Consider the following 13,410-nt stretch of genomic DNA (forward strand, 5'->3'; position numbering starts at 1 on the left):
GAGTGTGTGCTTGGGAGAGAATGATTCGTACGCTCACTCTCTCGCTCGATTTAATCACTCTCTCTCTCTGTCTTGGAGCGGTTCCATGTGACGAGCACGTTGTTTTGTGGTGTGGATTTATGGAATCCACCAGGAAATGTATCCTGGGGGCTATGTGGGCCTGCCTGCTGCGCATGACCATGCTCGTAGACAGCGTCGTCTGTGTGCGATCATGAGTATGTGTTTACATATTTTTGTATTATTCTGCTAGGGTAAAATGTTATCCTTGTACTAGGACGAGAGCAAATACGCACAGTAGGAACGTTGAGACTAGTTCCTTGGACAAAATTTATTCAACTCATGTTTAAATGCTAAAATTAGATAAATTTGATTTGAATAAGTTGTAACCAGTATTTGGCATATTTTTTCTCATGTCTACAATTAAATAAAGATCTAAATTTGCAAAATAATCGAGGCATAAAGTAAACCCTCTTTCTCATATCAGGAAATGAAAACAACCTTTAAGGGATTAATGGTGCGATTGCAAGAGCGAACCGGACGCGTCGGAGCATAAATCTTGCTTACCCACACTCACTGGCAACCGTACCCGTAGTAGTCTGGAGCTCAGCTGCTGCCAACCAGTCTGCTGGCTGGTTAGTTTCTCTGTAACCGTGTGAGCATTCAGTTCTCGAGAGCTGCGTGTTTCGGCCACCGTTTGTCACTCTTTGGCATCCTGGAGGCTGAGAGCATTCACAGCAGTAATTCGATTCCCGGGGAATATCAGTGATAGCTGAACCGTACGGAAAACAATCAAGCAATAGGTATCCTACTGAGTTGTGTTATCGGATTATGAGTGAGAAAGATTGTGAAAGTTTTAGGTTGGTCTGTTTCCCGCTTGTGCATCTTAGGTTGTATCAAAGTGTGTCCAGTGCAGTGAATAAATAATGCAACTGATAAGAACAGCCTGTCGCATGTGCCGAAGGAAGAAACAACTCACTTTTGATTGGATTTATTTGCTTCGGGGTTGGTGTGTGTGAGTTTTTCATCATCTAAAAGCAACACAGCTCAAAGCAACGGCAGTGAAACAAATCAACAATACGGTAGCGAGTTGAAGTCGTTTTCCAAAATCACTACACATCATCTACCTGCTCTCGGTGGACCAGGAACGGTGTTCGGTGCAATTCTACACACACACACTCTCTCTCTCTCTCTCGCTCTCTGTGTCATTTAACTCACAGGTCACTCTCCTAGAAATCTTTACTCGTTCTCTCCCCAAGGTTAGATAACCTCCCACGCGGCCACTCGCTCGCTCGTGCCCCTGTTTCTCTCTAATCAGCTGTCAAACTTTTCGCACATTAGTGTGTCCCTGCTGCTACTGTGTCAACCTGGTTTCACTGACCGTCGGGTGTCGCTTTTGTATTGGTTCGGGGACAACAACGAGCCATCGAATCCTGTCCCTGTGAGCACGCAGTAAGCGTGTGTTTGTTAGTGAGCAGCGACTTCCCTCCAGCTGTGTGTCCGATAGCGAGTTGCACTGATTCCCTCTGATTAGAGCTGTCGAGCGAAGAAGCGGTCGGTGCGTTGTTTTAAGCTCCACAATCTACCATGGCTTGGAACGGTGGTAGTTTGAAATGCGTTTTGTTGTGATTGGTGAAATTGTAGCGAATAAGAAAACGATACGTGTGTGGTGTGGAATAAGGAAAACTAGACACAAAGGTCTGCGTCATGAAACTGCGAGTGTAATCATAACTTCCAGTCCTTCGAGAAAAAATCATTCCAAAAAAAAAAGGGAAATCGGCGAACAGGTCGTGGTGCTGTTATTGGCTATCTGTGTGGCTGAAAGCGCGATTCAATTAGGTATCAGGATTTTCACCCCCTGATTCAGCTGGTCACCTACCATTCATTGCCATCCGAAAAAAAGGGGGAAAACCTTTGCGTGATTGGTTCATAAATCAGTGGCAATTGTTGTACGTTTGATGACGGCAAAATTATGATTCCGACCCAACGCTCTACTTGCATTCGGCCACACTTGTTCAACGTCGCGTCGTAGAATCATCGCGTGGCAAGGTAAGCAGTTTCCCAACCCAACCCCAACACTCGTTTCCCATAGTAACCCCGCACACCGGAGACGCGGGTCGGACGATTTCCCGCGGTTATCTTAATTGCTGGTACTTTTTCCGTACCCATCCCATCCCATTCATCGTCCATCTTTCAGCGCGCGCTATTCACCTAAAGTTTTGAGCATTTCATGAGCCACACTAGGGGCCACTGTTGTTAGCCATTTGCCGGGGAACCTTTTGTAGCCCTGCTCCTCCTGTGGTGTACCGTAAACGGCAGTCTGCGGGTGAGTCTTTGAGTGGAAAAAATTTCTTCACCATTTCAATTCAATCACAGCGTGAAACGTGCTCGAGCGCACGGCGGGGTGCAGACCCGAAGTTCGGGACACTGGCCCGGAGAAGGTCCGACGTTTGAGCGTTGATTCCTTCGGCGACCAGGACGCTTTGCCAAGAATGCAAAAGAAGAGGAGGAAGAAAAAAAATGCGTGGAGTGAAACTTTTCGCCTGGACCTCCTACACCGAGTGCCTGCCAGCGCCGGTTAGCTCGGTTCTGTTGTTGCTCGTTTTTTGTGTGTTTGAAATATGTTGACGAGTTTCGTACAGCAAACCAGAAAGCCCATGACAAAATGGAGATTGCTGTCTCCGGCATTTCTATGCAAATGTGTGTGTGTGTGTGGCTGTGTGGTATGGAAATGGGAAGAAGGGAAGAAAATATGAAATGGTAAAAATAGGTAAAGTTAGAGTAAAAGCGAGTGGGAGCAGGTAGGATCGGGGACCATTTTGCGACGTTTCGGACCATCTGTGTGTCGGTTTGCCGGCCAGTATAATGGCAAAAGAGGCTTAGCTGTTTGTGTGGCGAATTGTATTGAAACGAACTGACTACTTAATCAAGAATTTGATTGGGTTGTTTGAGATAGGCATATAATATCCAAGGGAAAAGAGGGTTTGTGCGTTCTGTGAGGCAAAACAACACATGGTGTTAATAGATTTGTCAGTCGAATGTAGCACAAACAAGGAATGAGAGGTTTAAAATTGAAGTTAAAATAAATCTTTCTATTAAATTTGCCCCGATTATTGGAATATTAAGAAGCTCAAAATTCTTTTGTGCTTAACAATTTATGCAGCTCAAAATATTATCCTTACTACGAACCGATTTTTGCTTATGAATGCTGGCAAAATACAAATGGGAAAGGAGTAAACAAATTCGCGAATGTTAATTATTTATGAAATAATGAAACGAAATCCAATTATTTGCCAAGAAAAACAACGCTGGAACATATTTGACGCTAATGAACAATGTCATTTTTTATAGACAGCTTGTTATGAAATGTTGGTCAACACTTTGCCGTTGATTTTGTTTTTTTTTTGCAATCATATTTGAAAGCAACCTTTTCTGGTGTGTTGCTTTCAGTATTAAAAAGGCAGGTTGACGGTTGGAAAGCGGGAAGCGAAAAAAGGTGTACCTCGCAGATTATAATGGTATTTGCCCTTCCTGGAACGAATTTCATCGATTGACCGGTTTCTCCCATGGCTAGTAATGGGTCGTAATTGTTTATTGTGTGACGTTATTCATATTTATTTCCGCTACTTTCGTTTCGTTTTCCCTCGAGGCGTCCGGGTCGTCGGGTCTTCAATCAAAAATCCGTCGGTAGAAAACCTGTTACCCAGGTGGCGCTCACCTTGAACGAAGCTGCCCTTCTGCTAGTATGTTTAGCGTCCAAAGCCAAAGTCAAAGTCATACCAAAACATTCAGCCAACAGCAGCCGACAGGTACGGGGAACAATCAACAGTTTTTTTTTGCTGTGAGTGTGTGGTATAATCTAAGACGCTCGTCCCGGCCAATTAACGGAGTTTGCTGATCGATATATGCTAATTTGGAACAGCTTCTGCGTAGCGGTTTGAGTTTCGATGTTTACCGGATCCTAATAGAACTAGCATACGGTTGCGATACACCGCAGCAAGGTAATGTTTTATGTATTTATTTTCCTACCCAACGTTGGTGCCCTAAACATAGCACCTACCTTCAAGGCGCGTCTGGGTGAGAAATGTTGAGGTGGGGTGATGGGGTTCCCCCACCAAGATTTCCAGCTTTCCAACGCACAAAGAATCCAGCAAGAAAAGCACTAGCATTGGTGCGTCTGGCAATCGATACGTTTTGTGCGATTACAATAATTCTTCGAACACTGGCACATTCCGGTGGAGCTGAAAATCGAAGGTTTTGATAGGAGATGTTAGGGGAAGTTATAAGGGGAGAGGAATCGAACCAAAACATTTTCGACCATAGACGGTTGATCGGTCTTAACCGCCGGCTATTGAGCTGTGGTCCTGCAACAACAATGGGAGAGTTCTTTCCATTCTTCGTGCTAGCGTCGTAGTATCGGCCGGAATGATCCCGCGCTCGATTGGTGGAAGAGTTTAGGAAGTGTTTTAGAAAGTTTGTGCCAGTGCGAAGGGAAGGGAGGCATTGTGCTGATAGGACCGTAAGAATAACTTTTCTTTATCTTTCAACGTTCACGTTCCTCGGTACGAGAGATTGAATGAGAATCCCAGCGGCACGGGGGAACACTGACGAGATATGTGTTAGATAAAGAAAAAGCTTAATCGGTTATGGGTGTGTCTAAATGGGCGTGTTATATTTGATAATAAAGTCGTAATGCGTCGTTACGGAAGGTTGGTATCGTGCAATAAATAAAAAACAAAAACTACTACTACTTGTTCGTTTGATTTCATCATTACATCTTAAGTGGTGTTTATTTTTGTTTCAGAAATAACATATCAAAGAAACCTATGAAAATAAAATAGGGCAATGGAGACGCCTAGTATTTCATGAGCTCAGCGTGAACTATATGGAGACGCCTGGTACTTTATAGATCAATCACCCACTTTATGGAGACGCCTGGTATTTTGTACTCATGTTAGCGAAAGTTTTGATAGAGTTTGTAAAGTTTCCAATTAATTTATTGTTTGATGGTTTCAAATTAAAACATTAAACAAATTACATATGCGTTAAACAGATTATGCTTCATTTTAAATCGCGCTCCTGTACACAAAATGCTTTGAAAACGTTTAAAATTTTATACAAGCTATTACCGCAATGAATCACTCATAAATGATTTAAACAAGTGTTTTTCAAAAGAGGAAACGATCCGTCGAAAGCTTCGTACAAGCTACTACCCCTCGCAAAGAGATTTAAATTGTACTAAAAACGGCAATAGGAACGCTTTATGTTGCAATTAAATGTGTCATTCCCACGGAGCGCTGTTACGAAAGAGCAATATGGTTTTCGCATTTCCTAACAATGGTTTATGGCCTCTGTTTATACCTACAGCGAAACAGCAACATCAGACCCAAGTGTTCACTTAACAATCCAATCGTCGCCATGTAAAAAATGTACCACAGTTTGTTTCATTGTTTATTGCATTAATATCCCTGGGATTCCATGGCCCGGTGTATTTTGCAATAAAAATTGTCTATGCTATAAGAGAAATCCACACACCGAACCAATACCAACAGCAATGTAGTGATGGGGAAGATTTTATTTCACTGCTGCTAGTAAGCTAGCGAGCTACCTGGCCCGATGCGTTTTTGCTCCCGGGTCCAAATTATTTTACTTCCACGTCCATTCAAACGTATGACATGGTGAGATAATAAATGTTGCAGATAATATGTGTCACTGTCATGATATATTTGTTCCGGGCAGCACCGATTCACCGTTCATTGATTCCGTTGAACGATTTGTTTCGCATTCGAGCTCTTTTGTTTTCCAACGAGTCCAGCCGATGGTCACGGTCAGTAGTGCCGTTCAATGAATCAAGTGCCGAATGCCCGTTTGGAAACTGTCCGATCGAATTGTGAAGTGATTAATATTCCAGAATCCTCACAATGCGTCGATGAAGAAGCGTACGGTGGAAAGGACTTTTTTGTTGTTGTACTATCCACTCTCTATGTTCAACAGTACCACACCATGCTAGCCGGCCGATCCGTAACAAGAGAGATGGCCGATGGTGAATGTTCTGTGCCGTTGGACAATCGTACAATTCGAGAAATGACTAAAACATGTGTTCAAACGCAGCACGGTACGGTGTTTGTCGTCCATTCAGTGTGTGTTGATCGATGATGCTCGACCGAGATCACAGGACAGATTGCGTTCGCTACGAACCGTTGCACACCTTTATTTGTCGTTGACATCGGACGGTGCAGCGCACGCTTGCACTTGTTTCGTTTAAAATCATTGAAAATTCTACAACAATAAACAGCAACAGCCTTGGTGGCTTATAAAAAGCTAATCAAACCCGACAGGTCGAGAAATCTCTTTATTCTGTGTTCGGATTTAAACACTCTGAAAATACGCACACTTATCCTGAGGCGATTGATTAGTATGCGTCGCGAGGTGTGTTATGCTATGCAAATGAGATTTGTATTTTCTGTCTGAGTAGGATGAGATAAATTTTCGCTGCCGGGTTTTGCGATAGGCAGGTTGGGTGGGTGTAGTAAAATTGGGCGGGAGTTTTTAATGTGCGTTTGAATCGTAAAGCAATACTGAAGCTTTATTCGTGTACGTGAGCTAAGCGAGAGATGCTTTTGTTTAAAATTGTTCTAAGACACTAATTAGTATTCTTTGTGAAGGACAGCCGAAGATGGACGTTTCGTGTTGTAATTCTGTTTAACCGATGATATTTTTATCATCATCAAAAATGGAAAGCATTTTTGGAGAGTTGTAGTGAAAATAAATGAACACCACAAAAAGCCTCGCTTCGAAAAACGTATCAAAGACAAAACGGACTCCGAGGAGGTCATTGATTAATGTAGCTCATTGTTCACGATGGCCTCAAATTGTATTGTTTCTGAATTAAGCATCGTTCATAGCCTGATCTCATTGAGCAGCAATTGAAAAATCCAATTCTTTCCCGTTCCGCTGCTTCGCTGCCGTAGCTCACCACACCAATGCAAAGCGTCTAGTCATCAATTTTGAAAATGTACCACCGATCGGTATTGGAAAATTAATTTGCTGGTGTAGCATTATATGACAGCACTGACAGCTCTAGACCACCGAAGCATTTCAGACTCCGGTGCCGATCGCCTTTTTCCTTTTGCATTCCACTATCTCTACATCAAGAGTAACGGCAGCAATCAATTTGAGCATTGAGACATTATCGGAAATATTCTATTTCATTTCGTACTGGCGCAAATGAAAACCGTGCCTGCACGTTGGTACAGTTGTGCGATATCGGTATGGGACTAAGAATGGAATCCTCTCATTCCCACGCAGCCGATGGATGTAGTAATGAAGCAATTAGTAAATGGATCGCTTAATGTGAAGTAGTGCACGCGAGTGTTTGTGTGTGTGTGGCTGAGAGGATAAAGCAGCAAAATCAATCTGCTACAATGCGATAAGGCCAGCAGATTTGTGGTCGGTGAAAATGTTAAATAAATTATTCCACAATGGTCCCCAATTGCATTTGCTTACAGAGGATTGAAAGGTAAATCCACTCGGGTTAGTGACAGTGGCACACGGCATGCAAGTGTACATGAAATTAATTTATTTATGTAGCTGTTTGAATTGTTTTATTTTTCCGTTCAGATAGCTGGTGTAAACCAAATAGAAGGCAAACTTTGCTCTTTCTGGTATCTTTCTTTGGTGCGATAAATGGATGGGGGCGGTTCAGTGGCCGATGTGATAGCACGACCGGGGTTCAAATCCCATCCAGATCGTTTCTCCGTACGCAGAGATGACTCTGGCTGAAAGCCAAAAATGGCAGGCCGAAACCTCTCCAGGTTGTAGTGCCAAGGATGAAGAGGAAATGGATGATGAGCTTTCAGATACAACAAAATATATTCTTATAATCATTAAACGTTGTTCTTGAAGTATCTGTCAGGAACAAAGGATGAATAAAGCACAAATCTTCAAAGTGGACACTGATAGCAGAAAGTTCTGAAGATGACTGCTTTTTTTAAGCAACTCACAACTACCAAATCAACTCTGTTTTTGTCAGTTGGAGAGATTTTTAGTCGATTTATATAAAAAATCCATTTCCATTTCCAATCCGTTAAAAACTCAAACAAGCTAAGCTCACTTAAGCTCTCGAGCCCGCTAAGCCGAAAAACTATCCTTCCATCCATCCTAAAGGGATCACCACCATCGATGGTTCGGTCCGATAACGATGAGATGCTAGTTTCGAAGCCGTGTTCGAAAAACCGATCAGCTTACCCACAACACTCAAAAAGCCGAGGGTACCCTGAACTCCCACCTCCCAAAACAACTTGCCCTGTAAAAGGGTTCGGGAAAAGTTTTCCGAAACGCTAGTCAACACCTTTCGCCCTGTTTTGCGGTTGACTTGCGTTCGGGTGATGAACCGACTTGATAGTGAGTGGCCTGCTGACTCATCCCACCGATTGAACGTTAAATGACGTCTTTTGAGCGTGTCTTTTGTGAGTGTCTTAAAAACGCGCGAACGTCAAGCGATTTTGAACGAGCTCCCCTCCCCAAAAAAGGTCCTTAGATAAAGTCATCCCGAAGTAATTATCATGCTTCGCATCCTCGCCACCGGTGACCGCCTCAAACACACACACGCACACACACTGACGGATGACTGACTTTTTATGACGTTCTGTCACCGAAGTTTTATTGGATTTTCATCAACATCAGCTTCATCGGAGCGGATGGTTTTATTGATTGAAGAAGCTTGCTGCAGGAAAAACAGAACCATCAGCCGACAAGGTTGCTACAATTGTCTAGCTCGCCTCTCCGCGTCCACCACCGGCCAATCCCACCAAATGTCACATGTGTGTTTGTACACATGCATGCGGATATCTGCTAAGCCTTAAAGATGAAGCAAGATGCGATCTTTTCCTTCATCGTACCCTCCTACCTTCTCTGGTGTAATTTGATGGACAAACTTCACTCGTCAAGTGGGTCGTCTCCGGCGAATGACGGTTCTTGTCGGACCTTTCTCCTCCCAAACCATGTTCATGGTTCGGGAAGCTCGGGAAAGGACAGCTGTCCCTTACCCTTTTCCGCAAGATGAAGCATCTTCCAGCCACTAGAGCGGTGTTGAGGGCTTTCGCTGCAGAAGATTAGAGGATGAAACAACGGAATATCCTAAGTCCAGATGCTGTCCCAAAAAAAAAAACCCAGGCTCAAGGGATGCGAGCGATGAAAACACTGGGAACAGATTGAAAATAGCTAGTCTGGCTATGTGTGTGTGTGTGTCTTTCTTACTCGTAGCGGACTTTTCGTCCCGAAAATAGGCCTTCCACCGTGAGCAGGTGTGAGGAACATTTGCTAAAAATACGGATAGCCCATCGCACTCTGGCTGCTCTGGTTCTCGTCCGACATGACCTTCGAACGGGATTACGCATAAACTGTGAGCACATCCGCCATTTTGCTCGCTTATCATGTTCTTCATGATGCTTGGGTAAAGCATTAAGACGTCCGGCAGAAGAAGCAGATCATTTGTTATTTCGTACGCCTAGACTTTCTACCTGACACAGTCAGCATGCATTCGTAAAAAAGAAGCTAACAGCCGTCACGTTTTAGAGTAATTTTATTACATTTTAAACATCGTTTTCTCCCAAAACATTCCAAGGTAAATTGCTGCAAAGATTGCTTTTTTATTGACTTTTTATTGCCGACCGAAAGCGCTCGTGTACGGTAGCTCAAAGAGCTTGAGCAGGCTAAGCGCTAACAGATTGGCAACTATCGCATGCTTATTACGCATGCTTCCGGAAACAGATTAAACCGAGGGCTTACGTTAAATACACCCTTAGTTTGAGATTGTGTGTGTGTGTGTGTGTTTGTATGCGAGAGAACTACATTAAGGCAGGTATGAATTACCGACCTTTCGGGATGGAATACAAGGCAGCATCAAGGGGGCGCGTTCCCCACTCGAGGCCTCGCTGCGAATCATCGGGAAAAGTTTTAACTTGGTCGTGCGAGGTTTTGTTGAGGCAAAAGGGAAAGTTATGATGCCTTACAAATTTTTCCCCGCTTAGCATAGCGGGAGGCCACAAATGTTGTTTAATCTTTCGTTAGCACGGAACAAGATAAATGAGGGAACTTTGTTTGCGGGGAGGTGTAAAATGAAGCAGATGGTTTATTAATTTTATAAACATACTTTTAAAGATATAATATCAAATAAAGGCAGGCACTAAAGACAAAATTATTTAAATTATTACTTATATATTTTCACATCAAAGATGCTAGTGCTGTTGAGTGACTAGCTTGCAGCTTGCAGTATGGAGAGATTAGACACAGCCCTGATCTAACGTATTTTAATATTTCATGCCTCAGCAGCTGGATTTTTTCTTTGAATTGGGTGTGGAGTTTCAGAAAATATAGCTCAAGCCAGTTTAGCTCAAATACAACGGTTTTGCTCACGGGGAAAACTTAGTAATTTCTGAGGCATTCCGGTATTCCTCTGCATATGCTTCATCTGCACTGGCAAAACCTCATCTGCGCTGGCTAAAAGACTCGAGAGCCCTTTCAAATATGAATGAAGAATACGGACCATGCTTTGTTGATTAGAAAACAAAAATAGGCATTCAAATGTTGGCTTACTGCTGGAGAAACGGTTCAGAGTCCGGTTCGGCCGCATGCCAATTGCCTGGCCGAGAATTCTGCACTTCAGTGCTGTTGTTTTTCTTGTGGAATGCTGTTCACCCACATAGCAGAGCATCGTAATAAATTCATGCGAACAGAAATGCTGGCTGGTGCTAGGGCTGGTGTTTGGCCCAAGCCAGGCAACCCGCTTCAAAGGCTCCAGGGAGATGAACCAATGAACCATGTACCTTCCCGTCCGAAAGCTGAACGTAAGTTTGTAATTTATTTTGCAAAAACGCTCGACCCGGGGTCGACGGCGTACGCACTTGATGCCGTTGCGCGATCGCACGGCGGATGGTAGAAATTATGCTTATTAGGAACCAAAGCCGAAAATATGTGTAGGGATAAGCTAGATTATCATATTTTTTGTGAATTGTTTAGCTTTGAAATATTTAGGCCATAGTTGTTATTTAATGAATATCTTGCTTACTGAACTTTGTTGGGAGCGACGACGGATAGAATTATTATTCTTTCGTCGTAAGACGTCAATAAAATTAAGTTCAAATTTTCTGAAACTGGTACAGCTTAGTAGATTACTTTTTATTCATTAATACATTTTTCATGGATTATTCTTGGCCTCAACTCCGATTCAAATCCTCACCAAAACTCAGGACGTGTTAAAGCGTATTTTAAGCTCTTTGTCAGTGTTAGTGTTTAAAGCTTTGCCATAACAACATCAATTATGTTATGCAAAGCTTTCATGCTTATTATAACTCGTCCAGAAATTAATGGCAAACGATGAGTTCGCTCATGTAAAAATCTCATTCCAACCATTGTTTTATCAACTGTCTCTGCAAAAAAACGAATTCGCCATTACATCCGCTCACCTACCAGCAATCATCATTGAGCTCTCATTATAACCAGACCGGACTCCGACCAACACCGATCATTTGTTGCCATAATTTTGAGCTATCATGCATCCACTGCCCAAACGGCCATGAATATGAACGATCCCATTAATGAGCGCTCCATGAGCGACGACGGTTGAGCACCGTCGTCCACTGCGTCGCGACTAGCGGAATGTCAAGAGGTCATTAAACTGGGCTGGTCAAATGTGAAACCGTCGGCCGTGAGTTAATAAATTGCGAGCGCTCCCTGGTGACAGGAAGTATTTTTCGACCGAAACTCCCGCCGTCACTCAATCTGTATCCGACTGGGTAGCAGCCGGATTCAACTGGTTTCAGTTCTGGCAACGTTCTGCGTCCACACAGTCGATGTCTGGATTCGAACACGCTTTGCCTTCATTTGTTTTCTTTTCGGCCGTTTTTTCTGTCTTTGTCTCCCGGATGACCAACCGCAAGCCACGAACTCACGCAATGATTACGCAGGATTCTTGCATGTCAACCGATTCTCGAGGAGGATCATGGTTTGGCACTTCCGGTTGGTTGTTTTTGTTTCCCGGGCTGATTTTTTCTTTTCAAATGCCAACCGACTTGAAACCATGGTTGCTTCATTGTATCGCCCACGATGGCTAACGTTCTGCTGCCACCCACCGTTCACGTTTTTGTTGCCGGGGAAATACGGGAAGCACCAGTTCTGCGTCGCCTATCATCATACTTCATGCATCACCATCATCGGGCGCCAGCGGTCGGTAATGATGGCAATAACAATATCGTAAAGCTTTTTATGGTGACGTTCTCCAGACCGAGCACCAGCACACCGAGCTGGTTAATGTGAACGAGAGGGAGAGAGGCAGAGAGAAAAATGTCACCACTGGGAAGCAACTGATTCGGGCCCGGCCGCTGACATTGGTAGCGAACCGATATCTAGAAAGCGCAAACATCGACACAAATTTCAAAGCGTTTATACTAATGAAGATGGTTAGCTATGGTTTTATGCTGTATAAATAGAGGTGTTTGTTGGTGAAGATGTCATAAAATCAGCGCAACAAACGTTTGTTTCAATGGGCGAGAATGATGTGTGTTCAAGGAGCTTATGGTATAGGTGCGTGGACAAGCTTTCGAGAGCTTCTGTATCGTGTGATTCGAAGAGTTAAATAAACAATTGTATAGCAGTTTCAGGATGAGCAAATGGTAAGAGAACAGAACTCTGTTCTATGAAGTGATAAGCTTAGTCTCATGTTAATCTGGTGCTGCACTCTGGAGGTAGTGGACCTGTTGGGAGGAAATGTGTATTAAATTGAAATTTCTTATTAATTTTTTAAAGAGCGGATTTGGCCAAAGAGATGTCGCCATATGTTAAAAATCCGCCTGAAACATTCTTATTAAATGTCCGCGGTTAACAAATTTCAGTATTGAATAAAACATTTTTCTTTCGCCTTGCACCAAACTTCGAAAAGCCCTGGCCTGTCATCTATTGTTCTTTGGCTTGATTATGCTAGTCACTGAATGGTCAGTCCTGTGTCCTGTCGGGACAATCCACAGGAGATTTGATAAAGATTCCTTCATGGAAGGCCACTGGCTCCAATTTTAATTAGACCTTTTTCTTTTCAGACACTACAACTACAAGGTCTCAGCATGCCATTTCTGTCTTTCACGTTCTTGATTTTACCCGTAGCAAAGTAACCAGCTCTGCGTACGGGAAGGCGCAGTCTGGATGGGATTTGAAGCCCAGTTCTTTCGTGTGAAGACCGGCGACGCTGTTGCCACTGTTGGCCATTGGACCGCTTCAAATAAGATTAGCCCATCGATCTTAAAATAATTGTGGCAAACCTAGTACTCCAAATTTGATGAAAAGGATCATAAAATAGCACCGGAAAAGAGCAGTTTCTCTCTTAACTCTTCAAAAACCAGATTTTTTTTTGAAATTAATGTT

The 13,410-nt window shown here is 43.3% G+C and overlaps 1 protein-coding gene across 4 annotated transcripts in view; it reads left to right on the top strand.

The window, feature by feature from the left end:
- The first annotated feature begins 654 nt into the window (after nt 1–654).
- LOC118511718 (venom dipeptidyl peptidase 4) overlaps nt 655–13,410 on the top strand; it is a 102,391-nt gene continuing 89,635 nt past the window's right edge. For 3 of the 4 annotated variants that reach the window (XM_036055144.1, XM_036055143.1, XM_036055145.1), the window contains exon 1: nt 655–800. The gene's annotated coding sequence lies outside the window, so the exon portion shown is untranslated. Of the gene's footprint in view, nt 801–841; nt 858–13,410 lie in introns of those variants that run through there. The other variant, XM_036055146.1, reaches the window with a different exon arrangement.

Source organism: Anopheles stephensi, chromosome 3, assembly GCF_013141755.1.
Source record: "Anopheles stephensi strain Indian chromosome 3, UCI_ANSTEP_V1.0, whole genome shotgun sequence".
NCBI classification, from domain to species: Eukaryota; Metazoa; Arthropoda; class Insecta; order Diptera; family Culicidae; genus Anopheles; species Anopheles stephensi.